Consider the following 6,561-nt stretch of genomic DNA (forward strand, 5'->3'; position numbering starts at 1 on the left):
GTAGTCTTGCTGTTTGACCCACTATTCAACCACCTTGCTCTTTAAGCCCAGGTTTGCCTCATTAGAATGCCCTTTTGGGTTTTCATCCTAATCTTTTATGTTAATCAAGACACCCTTTCTGGGTTTTCACCTTGATCTTTTTTTTATAGGCATAATATTTCTTCACAGCATCTGAATTCACTGGATTAGGTAACTTCTTCCCATCCATCTCAGTGAGAATCAAAGCTCCACTCGAGAATGCTTTCTTTACTACGTATGGACTTTCCCAATTTGGTGCCCATTTTCCTCGCAGGTCTTTTTGTATTGGGAGAATCTTTCTCAGCACGAGTTTTCCTTCGTGAAATTCTCTTGGCCGTACTTTCTTGTCATAAGCTGCGATCATTCTCTTCTGGTACATCTGTCCGTGACAAATTGCTTTAAACATTTTTCTTCGATGAGGTTTAACTAGTCATATCGAGCTCGAACCCATTCTACTTCCTCTAATTTCAACTCCATTAAGACTCGTAAAGAAGGGATCTCAATTTTGATAGGTAACACAGCTTCCATTCCATAGACCAAAGAGAAAGGAGTTGCTCTTGTAGATGTCCGCACAGATGTGCGATATGCATACAAAGCAAATGATAGCTTCTCATGCCAGTCTTTATATGTCTCGGTCATTTTCCCAATAATCTTCTTAATATTCTTATTGGCCGCTTCAACAGCTCCGTTCATTTTCGGACGATAGGGTGAGGAGTTATGATGCTTTATTTGAAACTGCTCACACACTTCCTTTATCATCTTATTGTTCAGATTCAAGTCGTTATTTGAAATGATTCTTTCAGGCAAACCATATTGACAAATGATTTCCTTTTTCAAAAACCTGCAAACTGCAGTCTTTGTCACATTGGCAAACGAAGCAGCTTCTATCCATTTTGTGAAGTAATCAATAACCACAAAAATGAATCGGTGTCCATTAGAAACTTTTGGGGAAATTGGCCCTATGACATCCATGCCCCACATAGAAAAAGGCCACGGAGAAGTAATGACATGAAGGGGCGAAGGGGCTACATGAATCTTATCGCCATAAATTTAACATTTGTGACATTTTCTTGCAAAACTAATGTAGTCGCTTTCCATCGTCAACCAGTAGTAACCGAGTCTCATAATCTTCCTAGGCATAGTGAAACCATTGGAATGTATCCCACAGATTCCCTTCTGGACATCTTCAAGTATTTTTCTGGCTTCAACAGCATCCACGCATCTCAAGAGCACCTGATCTTTTCCTCTTTTGTACAGGATGTCCCCATCAAGAACAAATCCCGCTGACATTCTTCTGATTGTTCTTTTGTCATTCTCATTTGCTTGTTCGGGATGCCTTTGATTCTTGATATATTCTAAGACATCATGGAACCATGGCCGTCCATCTGGCTCTTTTTCAATGCTGAAACAATATACAGGGACTTCATATATGCTCATTTGCAGAGGCATTTTTTCTGTTTCTCTGTTTGCTTTGAACATTGAAGCCAAAGTGGCCAGGGCATCAGCCAATTGGTTTTCTTCTCGTGGGAAGAAACTAAAAGTTACTTCTTTAAATTTTTTTGATCAGTTTCACCACTAGATCACTATATTTGACTAATTTCGGATCTCTTAATTCCCAATCTCCACAGATTTGGTAAATTACCAGCGCTGAGTCTCCGTATACCTCTAAAGTTTTGATGTTTCGTTCAATTGCTGCACGAAGTCCCATGATACAAGCCTCATATTCTGCTATGTTATTGGTACAGAAGAAATTCAGCCTGGCAGTGAACGGATAATGGTTCCCTTCTGGTGATACTAAGACTGCTCCAATCCCATGCCCCAATGTGTTCGATGCACCATCAAAGCTCATCTTCCATGACTTCTCTTTTGATGACTCGTACTCTTTTTCTGTAATGCATATCAAGTCTTCATCCGGGAAATCAAATCTTAATGGCTCGTATTTATCCGTTGTTCGAGTTGCTAAAAAGTCAGCTATTGCGCTTCCTTTTATCGACTTTTGACTCACATAGACGATGTCGTACTCTGATAGTAAGATTTGCCATCGTGCCATTCTTCTTGAGAGTGCAGGTGATTCCATCATATACTTTATTGGATCCAGCTTTGAAATTAACCATGTTGTATGATACAACATATATTGCCTGAGCCTCCGAGCTACCCAAACCAGAGCACAACAGTATTTTTCAATGGACGAATACTTTGCCTCATATTCATTGAACTTTTTGCTGAGGTAGTAGATAGCTTTTTCTTTCTTTCCTGACTCGTCATGTTGCCCCAGTACGCAACCCATTGCATTTTCGAACACGGTTAGGTACAATATTAACGATCTTCCTCGAGTTGGCGGTACCAGCACCGGGAGACTAGATAAGTATTGTTTTATCTTGTCAAAAGCTACTTGGCACTCTTCGTTCCATTCTCCCGGATTATGTTTTCGAAGGAGTTGAAAAATTGGGTCACACTGCTTGGTTAGTTGAGCAATGAACTGAGCGATGTAGTTCAACCTCTCTAAAAATCTTCTGACTTCCTTTTGCGTGCGCGGAGGTGGTAGTTCTTGTATAGCTTTTATCTTATCTGGATTAACTTCAATACCTCTCTCGCTAACGATGAAGCCTAGCAATTTCCCCGAGGTAGCCCCAAATGTACATTTGGCTGGATTAAGCTTCAACTGGAACTTTTTCAGTCTTTCGAACAATTTCCTGAGATTCCCAACATGCTCTCTTTCTCCTTTGGATTTGGCGATCATATCATCAACGTAGACTTCTATTTTTTATGCATCATGTCATGAAACAGCATCACTATGGCCCTCTAATATGTTGCCCCAGCGTTCTTTAATCCGAACGGCATCACCTTATGGCAGAATGTTCCCCACATTGTTACGAAGGTAGTTTTCTCCACATTCTCAAGGGCCATCTTGATCTGATTATACCCCAAGAATCCATCCATGAAAGAAAACAATGAATGTTTTGCTGTGTTATCCACTAACGTATCAATGTGTGGTAAGGGAAAATTATCTTTAGGACTTGCTCAATTCAGGTACGGTAATCCACGCACATTCGTACTTTGCCGTCTTTTTTTGGTACCGGGACTATGTTAGCCACCCATTCTGGATATTTAGAGGCTTGTAGGAAACCAGCATCAAATTGCTTATTGACTTCCTTTTTTATTTTCAACAACATCTCAGGTCTCATCCGTCTTAGCTTTTGTTGAATGGGTTTGCATTCTGGCTTTAATGAGAGCTTATAGACCACTACATCTTCATCCAATCCTAGCATGTCCTGATATGACCATGCGAATACATCTTTGTACTCGTGGAGCAAATTGATCAAATTATGCCTGATGCCCCCTGAAATAGAGGTCCCAATCTTCACTTCTTGCTTCCTTTCTTCAGTTCCCAAATTTATTGTTTCAACAGATTCTTGATGTGGCAAAATCTGTTTATCTTCTTGTTCCACCATTCTTAGCAGGTCAGGAGACGAGACATAGTCTTCAGCATTTTCTTGGGCTTCGAATTCTCCTAAACAAACAGCTTTCTCAAAATCGATTTCAAGACTCGTAACGAGTTTGTTCATGCCGTTGATATCTAAGCACCTGAAAGTTGAATGGAAAAGGAAACTATAGAGGAGCATCAAAGTAGTGGGACCAACAACCATGGCATAATGTGAGATATATGCAATGACAGGCTGTGAGAAGAGGGAAAAAATTTTAATGAGAATGAAAAGACCATGGCAAAATGCGTCTCCATTAATGTTCATTTATATGATAAAGAGGAAATCATAAGCTCTTACAAAAGAATCCCTACTATTACTTAGGGGCACACAAAAAGAAGAATGTTAACATTGAGCATTACTCTGGAGAAGATTTAGAAACTACAAGGAGATCCACAGCAGTCCAGTTATTCAAAACGAATCCAGGAGGACAAGGGCGTATTGTTGAAACATCTTTAATTGCATCACTCCCTTTGTCAATGACATTTATACTGACATTCTAAAGACCTCTTTCAATTAATAACAGCGTGCTTCGTGGATTATCTTGTCTGAGGTATATCATTCCTGCAGATGTAAATGTTTTTGACAAAGGAGGGTACGTTATGGGCCCCTATTCTATTTCTCGGCCTAAGATTCTTGTGATCCTTCTTTCTTGATCTTTCTTCCATTGTTTTCTTCTTTGATGCATGTCCGGCTGGAACCCCAAACCGTATCGGGCCTTGTGGTGCACTGGCTTTAGAGCCCTGACTATTCCTTGCAAATACCTTCCCAAACCTTTCCTTGCTCGGGCTCCTTTTCCCACAGTCAGCTCAACTCATATCTTGGTATTCCTTGACAGCTTAGGCATGAGAATTCTATTTCCTTCAGAAAAAAGTGGCATTGACAAATTCCAAGGATCGGAAGGAATATTCTATTGCATCTTTGCTCACGTCCAGGTACAGTGCATCAGCAGAGATAGATGCGACAATGTCTTCTTCTCTCTCGACAGTGACCAAATAGCCATCCATGATAAACTTCACTTTTTGATGGAGAGAGGACGAAATTGCTCCAGCAGAATGATCCAAGGTCTTCCCAAGAGGCAATTGTATGATGGTGTAATATGCATGACTTGAAATTCAACATCGTATATATAAGGGCCCACTTCCAGAGGGATCTCAATCTTTCCCATAACTTCTCATCTTGTCCTATCGAATGCCCTTACTGTGGAATGACAGGGCCTTAAATAGGACAGATCCATCGGGATTCTGGAAAGTGTGGCCAAAGGCATGACATTGAGTGTCGACACATTATCGATGAGTACGTCCGGTATTATATAGCCCTTGAAGCGAGTCGTAATATGCAATGCTTTCACTGAGCCTCTACCGTTTGGCGGTATCTCATCATCACTAAAAGAGATGAAATTGTCAGTGTTCAGATTATTCACCTATCTATCAAGCTTCTTAATAGATATGTTGTTCGCTACGTAAGCTTGATTTAACACCTTCAGCAAAGCATTCCGGTGTGGCTTTGAGTTTAAAAGTAGAGATTCAACTGAGATTCGTGCTGGTTGCTTTTTCAATTGTTCCACCACATTATACTCACTATGCTTGATAAATTTTAAGAATTTCTGTGCTTCCTCCTCTTCTACAGGCTTTTTAACTTCTTGTTTAGACCCAGTTTCATGCTCATCTTTGATCACGTGCATCGGTGCTTTCCCTTTCTGTTTCAAGTCACTATTTTTCTTTATCAACTCGACTTCTTTAGAATAACACCTCCCACTGCGGGTGAAATGACCTACTTCTCCAACACTTCCGATTGCAGTTTCGGACTTTTCACCTTCAAGTGTGACAATGTTGACATCGTATTTCCACGGTATCGCCTTGTCGTCCTTGTAAGGGAAAGGAGATGGTACTTCGATTATCACTTTTGGTTTCACCGGCTCCTTCGCGTCATAATAAATTATTAACGGTCGGTCGGCGCTATACGAAAAACCTGACAATTGATTGTCAAAGGCGCATATTTCTCCTCTATCAGCCTCTTCGCCTTTATAAAAAATCCCAATCTCCTTATTATCCATCATATTTTGCAGTAATCTCCTGAACCCCTCGCAGGACTGAATGTCATGCCCCTCAAAACCATGGAATTCACAAAAACTTTGACCTTTTGCATTTCTTCCTTCGAATACTCTGTTAAGATGATAGAGCAACCCCTTTTCAACTAGTACCTCCCAAATTTTTTGCAGAGGTGTTCTTATTTCAGAAACTCATCTTCTACTTTGCCGTTTGTCCTCCTCTCCCACTACGCTCACATTCCCTTCGGTGTGGTTTGGGAATGGGTTCCCGACCGTACCGCCAATACCATCAAATCACAGAATGTCTTCATCGATGAGTCCTTGAACTCTCCTTTTGAAGGCAAGGCAGATTTTCGTAGAGTGTCCTTGGTTCCCAGCGTGATATACATAACTAGTGTTAGGATCGTACCATTTTGGGTACAGGGGTTTCAAGGGTGCCATATAATGAGGAGATATCAATTGTTTTTCTAAAAGTTTTAGGTACAATTCTCCATACGACACAGGGATAGGAGTAAATTACGGTCTCTCGGTATTGGACTTGCTGGTCTTAGTTCATTTTTGGGTTGGCTTTAAACGGGTACAATGCTTTGTGGGAATGTGGCAACAGGTCTTTGGTTGTTTGTGGCGTATACGGGGTAGGAAGAAGGTGGTGCTTGGTGGTAAGGGGTTTGAGGAGGATAATAGAAACTCGGAGATGGATAATTTTGAGGTTGGGGTTGGTTTGGATATGGGTTCGGAGTGTAACGACTTCCAGCTCCCACCATATGGGTTTCTGGCTCTCTTTTCTTTACGGGTGCTGCCCTTCTTGAACTGTCAGAACCTTCCATCCTTCCACTCTTTATGGCATTCTCAATAAGTTCCCCAGATATCACAATATTCGCAAAGTCCTTTGTGGCACTTCCCACTAGTTTTTCATAGAATGGCGCTTTTAACGTGTTGATGAAAAGGAGCATTATCTCAGTATTAGTCAGTAGAGGCTCCACTTGGGCCGAGATATCTCTCCACCTTTGC

This window comes from Gossypium hirsutum, chromosome A10, assembly GCF_007990345.1.
Source record: "Gossypium hirsutum isolate 1008001.06 chromosome A10, Gossypium_hirsutum_v2.1, whole genome shotgun sequence".
Classification (NCBI taxonomy): Eukaryota; Viridiplantae; Streptophyta; class Magnoliopsida; order Malvales; family Malvaceae; genus Gossypium; species Gossypium hirsutum.